The sequence below is a fragment of the Schistocerca gregaria genome, chromosome X (genome assembly GCF_023897955.1).
Source record: "Schistocerca gregaria isolate iqSchGreg1 chromosome X, iqSchGreg1.2, whole genome shotgun sequence".
Taxonomy (NCBI): domain Eukaryota; kingdom Metazoa; phylum Arthropoda; class Insecta; order Orthoptera; family Acrididae; genus Schistocerca; species Schistocerca gregaria.
In genome coordinates, this window is record NC_064931.1 from 658141820 (window position 1) to 658165753 (window position 23934).

Consider the following 23934-nt stretch of genomic DNA (forward strand, 5'->3'; position numbering starts at 1 on the left):
TATTTATCTAAAAAACAGATGCCAACGTGGTCAAAATTCGGTGGAAAGTTGGTGTTTGAACACTTTGCAATGTGCTGAACACGTGAAACTGCAGTAGTAACCCTCTTATGAAGTTTTTGCAAAAGTAAGGTGAAGAAAGAAAAAGAAGAAAATCGCTAATGCAGAGTAAGAAGAACTGGTTTCAAGAAAGGCGAAAAATTGCCAAAATTGATGTTCAACCAACATTTTTTCATCCTTTACCTTCACTGACGGAAAAGGAAACAGCCGTGGCTTGCAGAATACGTAAACAAGAGGCAAAAACAACGTAAATACACTCCTGGAAATTGAAATAAGAACACCGTGAATTCATTGTCCCAAGAAGGGGAAACTTTATTGACACATTCCTGGCATCAAATACATCACATGATCACACTGACAGAACCACAGGCACATAGACATAGGCAACAGAGCATGCTCAATGTCGGCACTAGTACAGTGTATATCCACCTTTCGCAGCAATGCAGGATGCTATTCTCCCATGGAGACGATCGTAGAGATGCTGGATGTAGTCCTGTGGAACGGCTTGCCATGCCATTTCCACCTGGCGCCTCAGTTGAACCAGCATTCGTGCTGGACGTGCAGACCGCGTGGGACGACCCTTCATCCAGTCCCAAACATGCTCAATGGGGGACAGATCCGGAGATCTTGCTGGCCAGGGTAGTTGACTTACACCTTCTAGAGCACGTTGGGTGGCACGGGATACATGCGGACGTGCATTGTCCTGTTGGAACAGCAAGTTCCCTTGCCGGTCTAGGAATGGTAGAACGATGGGTTCGATGACGGTTTGGATGTACCGTGCACTATTCAGTGTCCCCTCGACGATCACCAGAGGTGTACGGCCAGTGTAGGAGATCGCTCCCCACACCATGATGCCGGGTGTTGGCCCTGTGTGCCTCGGTCGTATGCAGTCCTGATTGTGGCACTCACCTGCACGGCGCCAAACACGCATACGACCATCATTGGCACCAAGGCAGAAGCGACTCTCATCGCTGAAGACGACACGTCTCCATTCGTCCCTCCATTCACGCCTGTCGCGACACCACTGGAGGCGGGCTGCACAATGTTGGGGCGTGAGCGGAAGACGGCCTAACGGTGTGCGGGACCGTAGCCCAGCTTCATGGAGACGGTTGCGAATGGTCCTCGCCGATACCCCAGGAGCAACAGTGTCCCTAATTTGCTGGGAAGTGGCAGTGCGGTCTCCTACGGCACTGCGTAGGATCCTACGGTCTTGGCGTGCATCCGTGCGTCGCTGCGGTCCGGTCCCAGGTCGACGGCCACGTGCACCTTCCGCCGACCACTGGCGACAACATCGATGTACTGTGGAGACCTCACGCCCCACGTGTTGAGCAATTCGGCGGTACGTCCACCCGACCTCCCACATGCCCACTATACGCCCTCGCTCGAAGTCCGTCAACTGCACATACGGTTCACGTCCACGCTGTCGCGGCATGCTACCAGTGTTAAAGACTGCGATGGAGCTCCGTATGCCACGGCAAACTGGCTGACACTGACGGCGGCGGTGCACAAATGCTGCGCAGCTAGCGCCATTCGACGGCCAACACCGCGGTTCCTGGTGTGTCCGCTGTGCCGTGCGTGTGATCATTGCTTGTACAGCCCTCTCGCAGTGTCCGGAGCAAGTATGGTGGGTCTGACACACCGGTGTCAATGTGTTATTTTTTCCATTTCCAGGAGTGTATATTCATGATAACAGAGAATGCTTTAGAAATAGAATCTAAGTACATCTACATATACATTTACATGACTACTCTGCAATTCACATTTAAGTGCTTGGCAGAGGGTTCATCGACCCATAATCATACTATCTCTCTACTATTCCACTCCCTAACAGCACGCGGGAAAAACAAACACCTAAACCTTTCTGTTCGAGCTCTGATTTCTCTTATTTTATTTTTATGATCATTCCTACCTATGTAGGTTGGGCTCAACAAAATATTTTCGCATTCGGAAGAGAAAGTTGCTGACTGAAATTTCGTAAAAAGATCTCGCCACGATGAAAAACGTCTTTGCTGTAATTACTTCCATCCCAATTCGCGTATCATATCTACAACACTCTCTCCCCTATTACGTGATAATACAAAACGAGCTGCCCTTTTTTGCACCCTTTCGATGTCCTCCGTCAATCCCACCTGGTAAGGATCCCACATCGCGCAGCAATATTCTAACATAGGACGAACGAGTGTAGTGTAAGCTGTCTCTTTAGTGGACTTGTTGCATCTTCTAAGTGTCCTGCCAGTGAAACGCAACCCTTGGCTCGCCTTCCCCACAATATTATCTATGTGATCTTTCCAACTGAAGTTGTTCGTAATTTTAACACCCAGGTACTTAGTCGAATTGACAGCCTTGAGAATTGTACTATTTATGGGGTAATTGAATTCCAACGGATTTCTTTTGGAACTCATGCGGATCACCTCACACTTTTCGTTATTTAGCGTCAACTGCCACCTGCCACACCATACAGCAATCTTTTCTTAATTCGCATTGTAACTGATACTGGTCTTCGGATGACCTTACTAGATGGTAAATTACAGCATCATCTGCGAACAACCTAAGAGAACTGCTCAGATGGTCACCCAGGTCATTTATATAGATCAGGAACAGCAGAGGTCCCAGAACGCTTCCCTGGGAAACACCTGATATCACTTCAGTTCGATGATTTGCCGTCTATTACTACGAACTGCGACCTTCCTGATAGGAAATCACGAATCCAGTCGCACAACTGAGACAATACCCCATAGGCCCGCAGCATGATTAGAAGTCGCTTGTGAGGAACGGTGTCAATAGCTTTCCGGAAATCTAGAAATACGGAATCAACTTGAGATCCCCTGTCGATAGCGGCCATTACTTCGTGCGAATAAAGAGCTAGATGCGTTGCACAAGAGCGATGTTTTCCTAAGGCATGCTGATTACGTATCAATAGATTGTTCCCTTCGAGGTGATTCATAATGTTTGAATACAGTATATGCTCCAAAACCCTACTGCAAACCGACGTCAATGATATAGGTCTTTAGTTAGATGGATTACTCCTACTACCCTTCTTAAACACTGGTGCGACCTGCGCAATTTTCCAATCTGTAGGTACAGATCTATCAGTGAGCGAGCGGTTGTATATGTGTGCTAAGTAGGGAGCTATTGTATCAGCGTAATCTGGAAGGAACGTAATCGGTATACAATCTGGGCCTGAAGACTTGCCCGTATCAAGCGATTTGAGTTGCTTCGCAACCCCTAAGGTATCTTGAAAAATATTCTTTACTTACTTGCAGTGAACTTAAGACGGAAAAATTATAATAACTGAATTAGCCGTAAAAGACATTGGCACAACTTAGATGAGCATTTACCTTGGCAAAAACAAACCGTTGCAGCATTCAGGAAATCTCCTCTGTCTACATGCCGTCCGAAAATTATTTAAAATTAGTTCAGTCGTTAGTCTTTCCAAATCTCTACTATTTCGATATAATTCAACACGGAACACATATTGAGAAAACTAGACGACTCGAGCTGCGTAAGATATGGGTGCGAGATTCAATTGTTTGATCACATCAATCCTTCCTGTACTGAGACTGAATGTGACCGGATCGGCGAGGTGATTTTCAGGCGGTTGGTTTACTTCACCGCTTTCCTAGTCATCAGTGTCCTCAGTACCTCTCCATACACATAACACACAAACAATAGCATTCTGTAACTGCAATGCAAGATCTGTTACGTCCACCATCTTGGGTGTGCGCTCGTATAACTCTCGTCCGCCTTTTCAGCCATACGTCTTACCCTGTAGCTTGGGTCTTATCCTAAACCACTCTGTACTGAGGAGGAGATTAAAACTTTATCTATTGTAAAATGCATAGCTTCCCTCTTTCTGTCCAACAACAGCTATCTTTCTCATATTGTGGCCACATTCATTCCTTTCTATTTATGTATTATTCCTTTCATCTTAACTGATAAAATTATTCTATAATTTTCGCTTTTCCACTGACCAGCAAACTTCTTCTCCACGCCAAAATACGAGGCTATGGAACATGAGACCAACAGTGTGACTGGACTGAAGAGTTTCTAGCAGAGAGAACACTCACAGCGTCTTTCTGAACGGAGACAAGTCTTCAGGCGTGAGAATAACTTCCGACGTGCCACAGGGGACTCTCATGGGGCCATTAATTTCCACAATACATAAGTGACTTAGTGGATAGCGTTGAAAGTTCCACGAGGCTTTCCGTGGCCGGCTGCTGTATAGAGAGAAGTCACAAGGCTAGGAAATTGTAGCGAAATACAGGAAGACCTGCAGACGATCGACATTTAGTGCAGGGAGCGGCAGTTGACCGTCAACATAAACAAAAGCAACGTATTGCAAATGCATAGAAAGAAATACCTTTCTTATATGATTATGAAACTGATGAACGATCTCTGGGAGCAAGTAGTTTGGTAAAATATCTAGGAGTATGCGTACGGGGAGATTTGTAGTGGAACGGTCACATAAAATGAAACGCAAGTAAGACAGATTTTAGACCGAGATTCATTGAAAGACTCCTCAGCAAATGTAGTCCAACAACAGAGGAAGAGGGTGATAAAACATTCGTTTGACTAATACTTTACTACTGCTAGTCAGTGTGGGGTCCGTAAAGCACTGGACTGAAGGAGGAAACAGAGAAAACCCAAAGAAGAGCAGCACGTTTCGTTACAGATTCATTTAGTTAACGCAAAAGTACCACGAAGATGCTCAACTACCTTGAGTGACAGACAATGCAAGAGAGGCGTTCTGCATCAGGTTACTGCTTATACTTAAATTTCCAAGAGCTTACGTTCCTAGAAAATTCAGCCAATATATTGCCTCCTCCGAGATATATCTCTCGAAAAGACCATGAGGATAAAATTAGAGAGATTCAGTCCAGCATGGAGGCTTACCAGCAATCGTTCTTCTGGAACAGAAAAAGGGGGAAGTGACAGTGTTACACAAAATACTGTCCGCCACAAACCGTAAGGTGACTTGGGGAGTATAGATGCAGATGTGGATTTTTTCTGTATTGTAGCCACACGTTCCTTTTAAATGTCATTATGCACATTCAAGAAGAACGTAACGAAATATATTCATTAATGTACATAGGCGGTATTATTATTATTATTATTATTATTATTATTATTATTATTATTATTATTATTATTGTTACTATTATTAGATGTAAGAGAGGAACCTAAGGCCCTAATCCTGCAAATAACAAAATTCATTAAAAAAATAAATAAATTAGAATGGCAATGGTTTTATTATTATTATTGTTACTGTTATTAGATCTAAGAGAGGAACCTAAGGCCCTAATCCTGCAGATAACATAATTCATTAAAAAAAAAACAAATAAATTGGAATGGCAATGGTATATGTTTCATGATTCTATTACAAGTAGTCAGTCCACTAAAAATCACTGTTTAAAACTTATAAATGCCAGTCTGCTCCATATGCAAACACTAACATAAGGAAAAGAAAAAGAGTAACATATGCTTTGGATTCTGGAGATGAACCTTCAAAGGTGGCATTCAAAATGCCAGTCACTAACTATAATAAAAGCTTCCTACCTGCGTTGTAATGAATGATGCACACATTATAGCATTTCATCAGAAATTTCAGCACAGGCAGCAGCAATACGTTTTTTGATGTTATTTAGTGCAGGCGTTACGCACTTATAAACTTGCTTACAAAAAAGCAGCAGCTCTGAACTGATTCACATATGCAGAGAGGCGAGTTAAGTGAATCTTTTTCTGTGTTTTCCTCGAAATGGGTTTATTAAATTTCGTGGGTGTTTTTGTGCTTAAAAAGTTTAATTTGGCATTTTTGTAAGTGTACATTCAGACAGTCTGTAGCGTAGTGGTTGAAGAGAACCGTCCGTTAGTTTAGTAAGTTAGTCAAGCAGCACCTCTCACGTGATTTACATCTACAGAGTGGTGAGTAAGTGTTGACTTTTTCTGTGTTTTCCTCGAAGTATATTTATTAAATTTCGTGAGTGTTTTTCTGTTTAAGAGGTTTAATCTCGCGTTTTTGTCTGTGTAAATTCACACAGCTTGTATCGCAATAGTTGATCACTGAACCACCAGCTAAATAGCTCATTAACGCATCGGCGCCGATTGGTGACACATCAGAAAGGTGACAAATTGCTCATCTAGGATTACGTCTGTTTTTATAGTTTACTTCGTCAGTTAGTCTTGCTAGGATGGTTAGGATGTGTGCATGCTGTGTACGGACGCAGGAGGAGCTGGCCGCAGTTCGCGAACAGTTGAATGTGTTTTTGGCTACGGTCAGTCATCTGCAGGCTGCTGCCTCGGGGTGTGGCCGTGGCGGAGAATCTGGCGCATCGCATGGGACATCTCAGGTGTCGCTTGTATTGCCGACGGTCTCTGATTCCCAGGCACGTCCTAGTGTACCCGTTGCGGTGGATTCGCCCTTACAGCAGGGTGAGTGGCGGTCGCTCGTGGCGCAGGGCCGGTGTGGAGATTCGCCGCCTGTCTTCGCCTGATCCCCTGTGAGTGGACAAGTAGCCGCTCCTTCACAAGGATCCGAGTAAGCACGCGGGGGGAGGGATGTACTAGTATTGTGAGCTCCAGCGTTTGGCGTGTTCTGGATTCTCTTAGGCAGATAGCGTTCAGGGCTGGAAAGAAAGCCAATGTGCGCTCGGTATGTCTGCCGTAGGCCTCATCTGAAATGTGGAAGCGACCTCGTCTGCGGCTATCGAGCGTGCAGGGTGCAGTCGTCTGCAATTTCTGGCTCACATCGGCACAAACGACGCCTGTAGGCATGGGGTCTGAGGCAAATTTCACACAGGCGGCTGGTGGAGGTGGTGAAGACTGCTGATATCGCGCGAGGGGTGCCAGCAGAGCTCCCAATCTGTAGCATTATTCCCAGAGTTGATCGGGGTTCTTTGGTTTGGAGCCGAATGTAGGGTCTCAACCAAGCACTTCGTCGAATCTGTGTCGGTATTGTCTGCAGTTTTTTAGACCTGCGTTATCGTGTGGGGATTTGTAGGGGTGCAGTACACAAAGGAAGTGGACACTCGGGATGCAGAGTGCGCATGAGGCTTTCGTAGGCTACACGGTAGTTTGAGATGCTCTGATGACCAATCGCCAATTGGTACGCAGCAAGGGAAGTCAGATCGAGTTCACAGTAAAGACACTTCAACTGTCTAAATTTTATCAGTAAATTGTCGAAGTATTCGTCATAAAGTTCCCAAATTTAGTCCGCCTGCTTCACTGGGTGGTAACGTGCCCGCCTCACGTGCAAGCGGGCCCGGATTCGGCTGGGTTGGAAATTCTCTCCGTTTGGGGACTGGGTGTTGTGTTGTCCTAATCATCATTTCGTCCTCATCAGCGGCGCGCAAGTCGCCTTATGTGGCGTCAACTGAAATAAGACTTGCTCTAGGCGGCCAAACTTACCAGGATGGAGCCTCCCGGCCATCGCTGCTATTCGCTCATATTTTTTTCCCAAATTTACTGCCCTCCAGGAAAGTTCTCGCTCTCAAATTATTCTTGAGACCGAGAGCTGACTGAAACTCGAAGTGGAAAGCTCTGAGGTAAATTAACGAGTCCTGGAATGTATATCGAAAAGACAGATTAGAGGTCATAGGAGTGGAAGTGTTCATTGACTTCGACAAAAATATTCTCTTTATTGAGGTCGAAGTTAAGTGTGACAGTGTAGCTATCTGGTTGCGTATAATAGGTGGAGGCGAAGTCAAGTTAATTCTGGATTTCTTAACCGGGCACCCGATTCTGCTGTGACAGTTCTAGAGTCATTGAAAGATAGCTTACGGTCAGTAGCGCATAAATGCCCAGATCATGCAACACTAGTTGGAGGCGACATTAACTTATTGGGATGTCTATGGATTCATTGCTGTGGATGCAGACACACAGTCGTGCAAAATACTTTTGAACACGTTTTCTGAAAACTGTCTTGAGGAGCTAGCTGCTCGATAGAACACACGCACTGAAACTATCTTTGGCCTAGTAGCTATATATAGGTGGACCTTGACGACAGTGTCAGTATAGAAACGGGGATTAGCTATCATAATGTTATCATAGCAACAATGGTTACGAAAGTTAATAAATCAGCCAGAAAGGCTAGAAGAGTGTTTCCGCTAGATAACGCAGATAAGCGGTTTAAGTATCTCACTTAGAAAGTGAATTGACGTCACTTAGTTCCAGTAAGATGGACGTAGAGGAATTATGGGCAAAGTTTAAGCAGATCGTAAATCGTGGTCTGGATATTTATGAGCCTAGTAAGTGGATAAAGGCTGGAAAGGACCCACCATGGTTTAAAAACAAAATTCGGAAGATGCCGAGGAATCAGTGGCTGCTGCACTCACGGTTCCAAAGGGAACGCAAAAATAGCGACAAGCAAAGGTTAATAGAGATTAGTGCTTCTATGAAAAGATCTGTGGGCGAAGCACGCAACAACTACCACCGTCATACCTTAGCAAAAGATCTAGCAGAGAACCCGAGAACATTCAGATTGTATGCAAAATGGCTAAGCAGGTCTAAGGCTTCCATTCAGTCCCTTGTTGTCCAGTCTGGTGTGGCAGTTCAAGATAGAAAAACGAAAGCTGAAGTTTTAAAATTCACGTTCAAGAAATCATTTACGCAAGCGATTCGTCGTATATCGTCATTTGACCACCGGACAGACTCCCGTATAGACGCGTAACACCGATAATGCAGATAAAGTACCTTCTGCACCATCCAAAAATTTTTCCGTTCAATATCGGTTGTTAACTTGTACTGTACTTCTGATTCTGAAGCTGTAAGCTGTATTGCAGAAACTATTTTTAATAAGTAATCGATGTAGTAGTGTATTTATTTCTGACTGTATATAACTGATTATAATTATAATGAAAATATTGTAAATTTCTACGTAATAGCCAAGGGAAATTTATTTAAATGTATCGATAGCAACGACGAAATGGCAGTAGCTGTGCCGTTGTTTATCTTTGCGCGTGGAGAGTCTCTGTCGCACTTGTGAGAAGAGAGGAAGCAGAGCAGCTTGAGTTATGAAAGAGTGAAGAAGTGTTTGTTGGGCGCTCCCGCAGACGCGGTGGGCAGCTATGCTCGCGCCAATGTAGACGCGTCTGATCTGTTGACCCACGAGTATTGAGCGCACGGTAGGAGTGGACAGGCGGAGGAAGCTGCAATTCCAGCTATTGCTCGTCCCATAATTATCCGTGGCTCTGGAGGCGACTCCGAGTTCTCATCTAACAACAGCAGCAGCGACAACGGCAGCTCAGTATAATCGTCGGCTTCATTCCTCGACGTCCGCACAGCTACAATACCGTAAGACTGTTAAGTGAAAGATTATAAACTTACGTAGGAATTACCCAGCAATATTTATTTAAAAAAATGTGGCTAACCTGAATAATAATCTGCAATAACTAAAACTTGTAGGACACCTGTGTTGTCATTGTCCTCATACATTAATTACCGTGCAGAGTCCCTTTTCCTTTCCATGCAATCACCGAGTATTGTAAGAATATGAAAACTGATTAACTATTTACTGAAAGTTTTGTGTGTTTGCTAATGACTATTTCCAGTCTAAATTTCCTGCCTCGGTAACTGTTCATTCTTGTACTGCATAACAGAGGCTACTTAAAGTAAAGAAAAATTTCACTGGCAAAACTAATAAATGAAGATCCAGCACAAATTAAGATTAGATTAGATTAGATTAATTATTCATTCCATAGGCCCATAAAAGAGGGAATCCTCCTGGGTGTGGAACAAGTCACTTTCATTCATTCTGTACTTAGCTTGGAGAGTGACTTCTGCTGGCTTGGTATGTATTTTATTGTTGTTATTTTGAAAGTAAAATCAAATGGTTCAAATGGCTCTGAGAACTGCGATCATCAGTCCCCTAGAACTTAGAACTACTTAAACCTAAGTAACCTAAGGACATCACACACATTTATGCCCGAGGCAGGATTTGAACCGGCGACCGTAGCGGTCGCGCTGTTCGAGACTGAAGGGCCTAGGACCGCTCGGCCACATCAGGCGGCAAAGTAAAATCACTTTCTCATTTGCTTGAAGTAAATTCAGTTCAATCTTTCCATAATCCCAATTAAATTTCTTGCCTTCTACTAAATTTTGCATTACGTTATACTGAGGTTACCGAAAGTAATTTTTTTTTTACATAATAGAGTTTAAGTTAAACCAGTCATTCATTTAACCAGTTAACTCCATTTAACTCTACTTTCAAAATTTAGTGTTTCAGAATAAGCAACTGCAAACTCATTACTTTCTGATGCATTTATTTTCTCGTGAACTGTTGTGCTGTGGAAAAGCGTGGCAACTTTCTGTTATCAAGCTAGTGATTATGTGCTTAAAGTTCTTTGCCATTACCTTTCTCAAGATCCTGGAGATTCGTTGCCGTAGTGGGCTGGCAACCGTTAAATTATCTCTTGTTTTTAGTTAATCAGTGTCTTATTTGTGTTATCAGTGATTTTTGTAATAAATATTACGTGGTACCCTGTCCCCCCCACCTGTGCGTTTCATGAGCGATTGCTCTATATTCCACCCATTTCAAAATTTCATTTTTGTGTAAACAGCATATCAGTAACTCTTATCCTTCCACAATGGTTTGTGCTGCACTTTGTAGGTGATTCCACTGATGGATGAATGTTCTTGTCAGAAGCTGAAGAAAAGTCGCTGTATTCTGTGGAAAGACAATCTCCATGTGGCAAACTTTACACGTGTAAGCAGAAAGGGCAGCAAAGAACCGTTGCGAAGACATTAAATGCATCAATACAAGTTAAACAGCACTTGTAATTAAACTTTGTCCCGAAAGAATGGAGCGCCGGACGACGACGCTGTTGTGCGTAGAGAACTGACTGATAAACCAATTCAGGGAACGGCAAATAATCAATTCAATTTACGATTAAACTACTCAGACTGTCTCAGAGGTTAAGTTATATTTATATTAGCTCACGTAGACATCGAATTTAGCAAATGCTAAGTCGCATATTTATTCTCTCTTACAGCTTAACACGCTAGTTTTAAGAGAGGAAAGTAGTCCGGCCCAGCTCTGATATGCCCTCAGACGAAAAATACAACAGACAGCGGATTTCTACATATAGCTATGGAAATTTTGAGCATTTGACACGGCGCATTGTCATCCATAAAAATTCCATGATTGTTTGGTAACATGAAGTCCACGAATGGTTTTAACGGTTTCCAAGTAGCTAAAAATAACCATTACAGTCGGTTCAGTTGGACCAGAGGACACAGTCCATTCCATGTAAACACAACCCGTACCAATATGAAGCCACCGCTAGCTTGCACAGTGCCTTGCTGACAACCTGGTGTCCGTGAGGTGTGCGCCACACTCGAACCATACCATCAGCTCGTACCAAGTGAAATCGGGACTCATCTGGCCAGGCCACATTTTTCCAGTCGTCTAGGATCCAACCGACACGGTCACGAGCAAAGGAGAGTCACTGCAGGCATTGTACTGTTAGCAAGGGGACTCGTGTCGGTCGTCTGGTGCCATAGATCATTAACGCCAAATTTCGCAGCAGTGTGCTAACGGATACCTTCACCGTACGTTCCATATTTATTTCTGCGGTTATTTGACGCAGCGTTTATTGCCGTGTAGTACTGACAACTCTACGCGAAAGCCACTGCGATGTCCATGGTGAGAGGTAATGCCTGAAGTTTGGTATTCTCGGCAAACTCTTGACGTTGTGGATCTCGTAATATTGAATTGCCTAACTATTTCCGAAATGGAGTGTCCTATGCGTCTAGATCCAACTAACTTTCCGCGTTCAGAGTCCGTTAATTCCCGTCATGCGGTCATAATAACGTCTGAAACTTCTTTACATGAATCATCTGAGTACAAATGACGACCAATGCTGTGCCCTTTTATACCCTGTGTACACGATGCTACCGGAGTTTGTATGTGTGCACATTGCTATTCCATGACTTTTGTCAGTTAACTGTATAGGAGATTATTTTGTGCCCAAGTGACATAGTTACACCCAAGCTATTCATCGTTTTCTGATATGGTGTTTGGATGCTATCGAGGAAAATGGGTGTCAGATTTTCGGGGGATTCAGAATTATTTTAGTGTCCGTGTCATGTTACTTGAACAATTCGGTCATATAGTGAATATAAGATGAACTAGTGAACCGAACCAGCTTCGCTAGGGTAGTATTAATTATCTACGGGCGGACGACTTGACTGGCGTAGCGTATTTTGTTTGGGGGCGACGAATAACATTCAGAGAACAACGTTAATTAAATGAATATCATAATTTTCATACAACTTATGCCGATGTAAGCACTGCTCACTAGGAAAGTTGTCTGTGGGCATGATTTTTATATGTTCTATATTGAATTGGCGTTTGGAGTGACATCTCATGCCAGTGATCGGAGCACATCGTGATGTAAATAACATGTTTACAGCCAATGTAAATATTATATTCGAATCATGGGCGTATGAGTGTGTGAGTTATCCAGTACGCTGGCTAAGGTGCCACAGATAAAATAAACAAATAAGAAAAAGCACGCATGGTCTATGTGTTTAGTTCGTATTACAGCAATCCTCTTGTGAGGCTTCGTACGCGTTGTGAGGCATTGTTGAGACTCTTTGCTGAAATTATTTGTTGTGGACTCTTTATGGCAGATTTCTTATCAGTGCCAAGCAAAGAATCATGTCTACGTCTAGATTTGATTCAAATTAAGCAGAAAGCTGGAAGCTGAGTCATCTGCTGCATTGCTGCAAACCTTTCTTTATGCAAACGAAATAAAGCAGCATCCCTTGCTGCGGTTTTATTCTATGCATAAATAACTGAAAGCCATAGTTTTTGACTCACATGTTTTTTCGCTATGCAGTTGTTCCGAGACGATCGCAATCAACTGAATGTCACTTAGGCGACTTACATGTCCCTAACCAGTTACCCAACATCGGTGTCCAGGCGATCTTCTTGTTCATCGAGAGTTGAACGGGTTAGACACCCTATGACTACCGTTGATGTGTCACATCGGTCCATCCTGCAATCACTTCCCGCACCCGGTTCACCTCAATGCTCTGGAGGATGCGTAAACAACGAATTCAAGCAATTCGAAAAGACTGAACCATACGACGCCTTATACCGTAAAACCACGCAATTGCTCGATAACTAGTGCCAAACATCTATCAACTCTCCAAAGTCCTCATTAAAAAGTATGACAATGCGATACCTTTAACCTATACCGTTTCGTTATGTTGAGTAACAGGGTAGCAAGTGACGTCAGAATGAATCAGTTCGGTGGGCTGTACGGACTGAGGTGTCCGCCGCAACAACAATGCCAACATGCGGTATGTGAGGAGCCAACAGTCGGCAGTCGTATAAAAAACGAAACGGTGCATGTTGGTGTCTACAGTGGCTCATCTGGGGCAGAGAGGGTCGTCGGCAAGATTTATAGTGAATAAACGTTGTCGGGTGGAGAATTTTTCAGTCGTTATCACATACCACAACGCCCTCACCGCGGTTTGAAGGAAAGGCGAGTGTATATTACACAAAACCAGCTTGCAGTCAACTGTCGGATGTCGGCGTTCAGTCACGTTGGCAGTCAGTGTCTGTTGAAAGTTCTTGCCTCTGGGCGCCCTTGGACATCGAATAGATAACTTATGAAGATCAAATAGGTGCGAATGTGACGTAGCAGCAGCGCAATGTGTACAACATAAATCGGCGGCCAGAGGGAATGAGGCCCCACCTCCTCAGTGAGTGTACCAGTGATGATATCTTTGTCCGAAGCACATAGGCGATGCATCGTCGACAGAAGGATAGCAGGCGCCCTATTGTGCACGTTTATCACTCCAAGCCTCACGCGCGTGTCGGCATCATTAGTGTCTCGTTACGGGTTTTGAACACCCTACCATAGCTGACGAAATGACCGACGGCCACCTATAACTAGGCAGCCACTGCAGCGGGCAGTGGAAGAGCGTGTGTGTAATGATTAAGTTTCAGGCGAGGTAGACGTTCGCGAAATGTACCCACATGATCAAATTAAACTATTGATAGGTATGGATACGTAATTGCATGCGTATTTTATAAAGCAGTCCGCGATACGTAGCCGCTGCTGTAAACTACACGTTCCCATGGACGGTCACTCCCAAACATTTCTTCGCTGGGACGTTTGCAGTGGGCACCAGCATGCTGATAGTCACTCCTGTGCCAACGTCCATGTTGTGCGACTTTCGGAAATTGACAGGCTGCCGGCCACCTCGCCATAACGCTGAAGCCACGCGATCGCAATACGTACGTCTTCTGCCGACCTCGCCAAGAAAACTACATCGTCCACGCAGGCACAAGACTTAAACCGCACATTGTGGAGGAGTATACCCTCGGAAAAGGACATATATCATAAGGTGCAGGCTCGAGGGTGAATGCTCAATAGCGGTAGCCATTGACCAGGACCATGGAAGGGTCCCCCCGAGGGGAAGGGGACGTGAAATTATGGATACGGGAGTTCACAGCATATCTGTTGCCAAACTTCCCGCATCACGGTAGAAAAAGTGATATAAAATTCAAGCGGCAGGCCGACAAGTCCGGGTGATTTGTTTCTCGCATCCCACGATAGGGCCACGCATATTTTTTACAGCGTGACGGCTTCCAAGGATGTGTTGTCTCCTTCTGCCCTTCCTGGGGCGGCAGGTCGGGCATGACGTCCTCAACGTCATCGTCAAGCTGTTGAACGGCCAGATGGAGAGCGCAGTAGTAATATGTGATGACACAGGAGATGGCGATCTGTGTCTCTGGACGCTGCACGTCCGCCGCAATAATTTTCGTGATGAGTCGCCTCTTACGATGACTCCGTTCTCTTATGACGTGATAGAGAGAGAAGTACATTGGCCTGAGACTGAATCTTGTAGCCTCGTTCGAGTCCGCGGCCCTTCCAAGCTGGCTGCCATGATATGCTGAGGCTGCTCCTGTGTCTGGTACGGCCGTCTGGCGCTCCAACGAAGGTGGTTGAAACTCTAGTTCCCTCAGAACCGTGTAGTAAAACTCAGAGGTCGACCGTCGCCAAGCCGCCCTGTCTCGCCCGTACGCCATGAGCGTGCGACAAATAGCTGGTTTGTCGCAGTGGGTCCACCACAGTATGGCAGAATCATTGACATGACGTCATCGTTCACATTTGTGCCAAGTATCAGTGATGGCTAGATGGCAAGCGTCTATCAGGAGAATGTTGACGTTAAGTGTCCACGGTCCTCTACTACGGCTCGTCTATTGCGGCACGGTTATGCCGCAGTTGAGGGCTTAATGGCAGGTGAACGAGGTGGGCCGCAGCTGGGCACCGACAGTCCCTGGCCGTAGACCTTGGGAAACGTAAATCCTGCCCAACGTGCTGGCCGAGTGGCTGATGAAGTACGTATATCCGCGTCGTTCATCGTGGATGATTTTCCATGTATCGTGCTAAACTAGTTCCCTGACCATCGCTGGACGAGGCCGGACATGGGACATGATGAGTGATTTGATCCTCAGGGCGTAAGACACTTTAAGGTACCCACCCACCACTAAGAGCTTCGTGGCGCTTGGCAACAGAGCTACCTCGGTAGAATAACAGACTGTCCGCTCCCTATGTTTTGCTGTTGCAGATGGGGCGTACATAATGCGGACCGCACCGATGGTGAGCGCAGCGGCTGATGCTGATGGGAAATGTTGAATAACTGTTGCTTCTATGACATCATGTATTACGTAGAATGGACTTATCACCACCACCTTCGGTAGACCGGTTGCCGTAAGAAGTGTATCCATAAACATCCACGCGCAGATTTGGCCGGACTGTTTGAAGAAGCGCTACATCAATGTCCACTACCCGAATGGTGTACTGTAACAGTTGGGTTTTGATCGTGGAATTAATGCCGCTCACGTAGACCGTACATATCGGATACACCTGAGTCGTGGGATAGGATGATGTATCTTGCAGTCGTTGGGGCAAGTAAGCGTCTTAACGCCTGGTTGACTGTCACCGGCAACATGCATATCAGTGATCGATCGAGACAAGATGTTCGTCCGACGATTCGCCCGTCGCCGGCGTCAGGAGGTCGCTCGAGTCTGACATCATTCTTTTCACCTCATCAGACGCCCAGTCACAAAGAATGAAGTGTCGTATGTTAGACGACGAATGACATTCATCTGGTGTCTTAGCAGCATCACCACCAGGAAGCCCGCCAGTCGTTTGTACATCGTCAAAGTATATTTGTCCTTTGGCGGTCGTTGGCAGCAGAGAACCAGGAACCGCTGGAACGGGGTCCACAGCCCGGGCGGCAGAGGTATTATCCTCATCTTCCTGCAACATCTCACCATATTCCGTGATATTTCCTACGGACTGCCTCCTCTTCTTTCGGCGTTTGGGCAACTTCTGTTTCCGAGAACGCGTGTCGGCATCCTTTGGATCACGATGAAGAGGAGGCACGTCCTGTATCTCCGCGTCCGAGCGTGAATCGACCTTCAGGTGCTCCTCTACTTCACTCGGAAGAAGCGCAGAGGGGGTTTCCGCTTCGAGCACGTCGACAGTTCAGATGCAGTCCGTGGCATCGTGGGCGCGGAAACGGAGCCCGCAGGGGTCGGTAACTGGTACGCAACAACCAATTCGTCATGTTCCTCGCAGTCTCAACGTAGGTAATAGGCAGAGTCGTCCGTTGCGATGGAGGCGTTGTCATCACGAGGTATCTGGGCGAGGCGTCCCTGCAGGCATCCGTAGCGAATATGCCCGTCCTGCTCGCACTCTTAACAAGTCCACGGTTGACCGTCATAAATGACGAAAGCCACCAACGGTAACGTACGACGGGATGTCTTTTCGCAGTTCAGTTCGCACCTGACACTTTCAGAACAGGATACGTCTCCAATGTGTGCCACTTTTCACATTGCGGAATACTTCCCCGTAAGACTACAACGCATCAGAAACAAGTGTGACTGGAATTTCAGGCAGCAGCCCGAAGATTCGTATGGTTCGAATCCCGAGTCCTGCTTGGTCTACATTACTAAGCCCACGTTTCCGTCCGAGTGATGGAAATGATATCCAGAGGCGGAACGGCGAATAGGCCATTCGCAATCTTCTTCATCGACAAATTTCAGGAAAACCGTGCTGGAGACGATCGAGAGATGTACTCCGGGGAGTTTCTGTGGGTCGACGTTTATTACTTCAACCACTAGATCATCACACCAGATGAGAATCTGGTCACACTTTCTGCTGTGTCAAGGTATTGCTGCTCTTTCGAGTTATTGCAGCTGTTCACTAAGTTGCAGCGGCATCGCTCAAATTTTTTACATGATAATAAGACAAGCTTTATATAATATTTATAAATTATATACAAAACGTCCACCGCGAATTAGTGTATTCATTAGTGAAAACCGGATCAAAATAATTGCAGAATAGCCTTCAAGTACAGACAGATGCGAGGAGAAAACTTAAGTTTGTATACAGATGAGTGATTTAATACTGCTAAAATTGAAAAATGGACGACTGAACCATTTTCTGTTATATGTCAGTGAGTTTAACATTCGTTTCTCAGAGCCTTCTTTTCGGTTCCACAGATAGTTTAGGAATTACGCGTATTTAATAACGGTTCACTGACTTTTTTTAAATTCAGTAGCACGATGTTGTACCCTCTAGTAATTAAATAATTTATCTGTGGTAAAATTAAAGCGATGAGACGACTTTTATAGTCTCACCTGTCTGTACTGTATCTCCGAATACCAGAGACGTAAACAGATTAATCAGAGCAATGTTCAGAGGAGCTGCGGGTAGCTAACAACATACATTATTATAATTTCGAAAAAATGGTTCACTGCACAAATCATCGCGCTTTTGTGCTGTATGCTGTTACCACGAAGTATTTAGTTAGATCACTCCTCGTTGACATTTTCTTCCTAACTGCTGTCCTCAGATGTCCGCTCGTCTTTTCTCCATTGCACCATCGTTTATTGAGTTCTGCAGGCAGTCCGTATACTTCCTCGCTGTGACCGACTTCAAAACTTTTCGTCCGCCCTCTGCGGCTTGTGGGAGGCTCAGAGGTAAGTCCATCATATCACTGCATCACAGACGGAAACTATACCGCGTCAATCTATAAGAGTGAAAAATATTCGCGTGCAGTCGCTATCTGTAGATTGTAGAAGGCTCGGTTCAGAACATTTAAGCTCTTTTATGCCATTTTAAACTGCTTGTCTGAAGCGAAGTTAGAGAGAAACACAGACGCAGAGGTAGATAGGCGTGGAAAATTGCATACCAACAGCATCTGAATCATCATTGATGCCACGGGTGTATCACGATTTCGATGTGTTCACGCCAATCTCTCTGGAGTGAAAAGTTACACCGATTTCCATAAATAAGAGGAACAGCATAAAAATTGCAACAGTTTGGAAAAAGTAAAGTATTATATGCGAAAGTTGAAGGTGTCATTGTTGCCATAGCGTTGCCTTAAATTACCACATGTAAGAAAGATAGTTGTAATTTAATTGCTGCAACTGTGCACAGCATACAACTACCGAAAATTTGACGTACTAGATATTCATAGACTGTAGAAAAAATCTTCCAAACTTAGAGTCGGCATTCCGAAGTTCAACCAATGCTTACGATGCATAATAATGATTCGCGCGGAATTAGCCGAGCGGTCTGGGGCGCTACAGTCATGGACTGTGTGGCTGGTCCCGGCGGAGGTTCGAGTCCTCCCTCGGGCATGGGTGTGTGTGTTTGTCCTTGGGATAATGTAGGTTAAGTAGTGTGTAAGCTTAGGGTCCGATGACCTTAGCAGTTAAGTCCCATAAGATTTCGCACACATTTGATTTTGAACATAATAATGATTGTTGAATCCATGTTACACTTGAAGAAATAGAACTCTGAACTGTTTTCATGACAGGCGATGTTTGAGCTATGGATTAATGTGCGTGGAATTTTTTATGTAGGTGGTATGTATGTTTAGTGACAGATATGTACGTCGTTGTTGTCAGGAAATAGCGTCAGCAGCGAGCACTCCGATAAGTATCTTGAACTTAAGATCGGTGGACGACCATACTCTACAGAGATAGGTCCAGGTTGAGTAGACATGTAATGACCTGGCGAGAAGCCTGAATCATTTAGTACCGATTAAACAGTACTATCGTTCAGGACTCCTTGCGTGGACGAACTTCTTCACAAGTAAGTTCAGTGCACATAGAGGTCAGCTCATGATTCTAACCTCAGTCTCATAGGCCATCTTTATGATGGAATGATGACAGCGAAACTTTGCGCCGAACCGCGACTCGAACTCAGGTTTCCCGCTTATCGTAAGCGGTCGCCTTACCATTTGGTTATTTGAGCACGACTCGTGGCCAAAACAAACTTACATATGTTGTCAAATATGTTTCTATAACCTGTAGATTTCCGTAGAGGGGAGATATTTTACTTGAAAGTCGCATGCTCAATGTTGGCAGCTAAATACGATATTTGCAGTACCTGTGTTGTTCAGAATTACGATGGACAGCTACTTCGCACATGCATGCATGGAAGAAAAATGTCTCCCCTGGAGTACATCAGGTGGTTGACGACATATGAAAGTTTGGGTCTAGTCATGAGTCGTGTTCGCTGAGCCAAATGGTAAGGCTACCGCTCACGATAAGTGGAAAATCCAGGTTGGAGTCCCGGTTCGGCACAAATTTTCGGTGTGCGGACATTTGCCACGCCGGACATTTGGCACGATTTTACCTGCTCCGAAAGGTTGCGTCCCTTGTCTCCCCCTCCTCCTCCTCATCGCTGTCGCGCAGTAAAGGTACTTACTGAGCGTTTCCGCTGGTTTGCTTAACATAGGATCAGAATCTCTTCGGATTTTCCGCCTCATGTCTAGAGAGACTTTCATTGCGGAAACTATTAAATGCATTTCGCATTGAAATACGCACCAAATTTCGAGCCTCAGTAAAACTTCGCCAATCATCGCGTTCGTCTAAATTAAACGTGCCTCTTTCGGTGCTCCTGCAGCAACTTTCTGTCATGCTTTGTGTACAATGTGGGATCAGTTCCGTCTCTTATTAAGTTATTTGGTATGAATCTCTCGAGTGCTGTTGATACTATTTCTTTGAACTTAAGGCACATATAGTCTTCACTTACATAGTTTGGAAGAATTGGAGACTCTCTTAGAAAGACGTCAACCGAATCTTTAACTGCTTTTATAAATAGATATATTTTACGCTTAGTTTTGGTGAATTTATTTGTACGGAATTGAGTCTCGCTACGACAGTGTGTTTACTAATCCCTGCATCCGTCGTGATGATCAGTATTATTTGTGGCTAAGAGGACAAATGTGTTTTCGTAACCATTTACAATTTGAATGGCCCCGTGAACTAATTGTTCAAAATCATTTTTATAAAAAGCATTTACAACTATTACAGAAGCTGTTTTATATCTACAATAGGGTCTGAAAATGTATTTTTGTCAACATACGGAAGACAGATTGAAGTCACTGCCAACTAAAATTGTATGAGTAGCGTACCTATTTGTGATGAGACTCAAGTTTTCTTTGAACTGTTCAGCAACTGTTTCATCTGAGACCAGTGGTCGGTAAAAGGAGCCGGTAATTAATTTATTCCGGTTGTCGAATATAACCTCTGCCCATACTAAGTCACAGGAACTATCTGCTTCAATGTCGCTTGTGAACTCAAACACACATTACATTATTTTTCCTTAAGTTGCGCTTCTTGTTTCTGTTGTAGTGCAGATCATTACAGTTACGGCTATTCCCTCCAAAACCTAGGATGCATTCTCTCTGACCCTGTAAATACCAGAGCTAAACAATGTAGAACAACAACGTAAATTACAAGCATAGCATTCTATATTACTTCATTTTCTTATTTCTAACATTTTGAAATTGAACGTTGACTTCAGATGACATGTCAATCATAGATGTTCTTATCTCTATTTAGTGAACGTATTTTCAGTCATGTTTTGAACACTGTCCCTCTACACTTTATTAACCAATGTTTCGCAGCAAGGGATATCGGATTTTAGAGAGTAAATTAATATGGAGTATGTCGTTCTTCTTTTCAAACATTCCCATTCCCATTTCTTCTTTCCTTGTTGTCTTTAAGGCATGTAGTCGTAGTAATTAAAGTAGGCACAAATGCAGTCATCAAAAAGAAATGATACGCGTACATTCGCATTCTCTTTACATCGTTCCTTTCTTGTTGCTCCCATGCCGATGGACTGTTTCTATAGCAATCAGTAAGCGTGAAAGGAAGCTACCGTAGAGACAGAGGGATCTATATTTATATTTGGCAGAACTAATTACATACTGACATAATCGTCGGTATTGCTTTCGTTTCCCTTAAGTTATAAATATTTCGATTTCGGGAAAGAAGCTCTGTATTTCGCCAAGATGTCGAAGAAGAAGGTCCCTTAAGTACTGGTTGTATCGAGTAAGATGTGGAGACGGCGGTTTGAAAGTGGACAGAAAAAGTACCAGGAAGGGCGTCCCTTACCTGAGGGATCGCTACTCAAGCTACCTGACGAAGAGGCAAGTGTAGCAAATGTTCGGCGTGGCAAATGTCTGGCGTGGCAAAAGTCCGGCATTCCAAATTTTCATTGTCGTCATTCCATTATACAGCTGATGGTTGTCCGTATTCGCGACTCTAAATACATTTCCTATATTTCATAAAGGCGCAGTCGCCGCAGTGCCTGTTCCTTCGGACATGCGTACATGTCCGAAGCAACTTTGCATGGTAATTCAGAATAATGCAGGCACTACAATATCGTATCTTTAGGATAATCTCCAAAGATGTGTAGCTGCTCACAGTACTCCATCGCAGAACCTTGGCGTGCTTAGTGCAGCTTTACAAAAGAAGGGGTAATTGTTTATTATTGAGCTCATAAATACCATCATTAACAACAATACACATAACTTCACGTGCTGAATCACTGCTCCACATGGTCGCACTTTAAACTACAAACTGACATCTTTTCTGTACATAGTAAAGATATTTTAAACTAAACGTAAATACGTAGGATAAGGCGAACTAAATATGATAAAAAAACCACAATGTTTCTGTGTTATTGAAATAATAATAGCAAATGTGAGAAAAAAACATTTCAAATGTTACTGAGTACAAAATAATTTAAAATGACACTTTCTTTAAGTCTTCAAATTTACAAATGTAGACTAGGAAAAATAAAATTTGTGTATCTTGTTTGGAATGAAATTCTCATATATGATACGGCTGCTCCAAGATATGATACAGATTTGGTACTGCTATGTACATCGGAGACACAGTGTTGAGTTCTTAAAAATGAGTTAGAGAATACCTATGTGTAACTGATTTGTTTTTGTGGGATATTTCTGGGATATTTATGGCAAAGAATATAAGTCAGAGTGACCTATTTATTTGCTTTCTAGTCAACCAAAACTGTTTATAATTATACTTAATATGTTGACAGTAACTTCAGAGCTAAGGGAATCACTGTCTTTTCTTTTTCTATCCATGATCATCAACAGGTCCGTTAAACACGAAGCAGATTTCTCGTTTGATACTTCCCACCCAGTAGCAACATGAGGTATTGGCAAATTCCCCATCGCATGACTCTTATTGGTAAGAGAAATGTCTTTTTCATTTAATTTGGAAACAATTTTGTCCTTATCCACAGACTCTAGAGCCATACCTTAAAGGTCATTTTCCAGTACCTTTTGTATCGAGCAGACATATCTGTAGCTGTATGAATTCCTCTTTACTCCTCAGAATTTTCGTAGGATATAATCTCTTCCACCTACTTGTGCTGGATCAAGCATTACAATAGACTCTGGTGTGGATGCGTCAAAGGGCGACATGATCCATTCCGGTCTCATTCTTCAAAGAGATGTCGAAATCAGTCTCCTCAGCTTCCTTTATTTTATGTGCACTTGCCACAGGTTTGGTCACAGGCATAGCTCTCTGGCACTCCTGCTTTTGGCCTAGTCCTTTTTTGTTTGGAAGCTTTTTTTTTTTCAGCAATTGGTTCACGACCGCGGTTGTTGTTTTGCGCGTATGGGATGGGCGGCAACCCGCGATACAACGCAGCGTGGTTGGTGGATATGGAGTAGGCGACAGTGTACCACTTTTAGGAATCTGCTGTAACACATTTTGGAATGAAGTGTACCATATTTAAAGCTCCTATTAACTGCTATTAATTATGTCCATATAACATACGTCAGTATTGAATAATTCAGTTGATACAAAAATAGGTGTTAAGTCAATATTTGCGTAATGTGGCAAATGTTATAGAACTGTGCCCATATGTATTTTCAGTCTGAAACTGCAGTCTGTCAAAATTATTTTTTATCTCTAATGTGAAGTTTCTAATGTAAAAACAAATTATGGCTCACTATTTCCAGATAACGGCAGCATAACTACCAGGAGGAAGGTTTGTGATAGGTATGGTTTTCTTATGAACAGACTGGAAGTATCATTTCTTCATTTTTGGAAAGTTGTGCCTGCTGCAGTTTTAGGACATCTTACGCAAAGTGAAATGTTGTTTTAAAGTAGGTACACCGTCACATCACTGAAGTTAAACTAAGTCAGGCGTGGCCGGTATTTCAGTGGGTGACCATCCAGGCCAGCATGCGCTGTTGCCATTTTTCGGGGTGCACTCAGCCTCGTGATGCCAATTGAGGAGCTACTCGACCAGTCAAAGAAAACTATCATAACGACCGGGAGAGCGGTGTGCTGATCACACGTCCCTCCTATCCGCATCCTCAGCTGAGGATGACACGGCGGTCGGATGGTCCCGATAAGCCACTTGTGGCCTGAGGACGGAATGTTTTTTTTCATGCGTTAACGTAAATATCATCACCACTGTGAATGCCTCCAGAGTTACTCCAGAACACTTGCAGTATTATAGGAAGGAGCCGTGTGTTTTCAGTGTGAAATTTTTTTTATAACTTCCTTCGAAC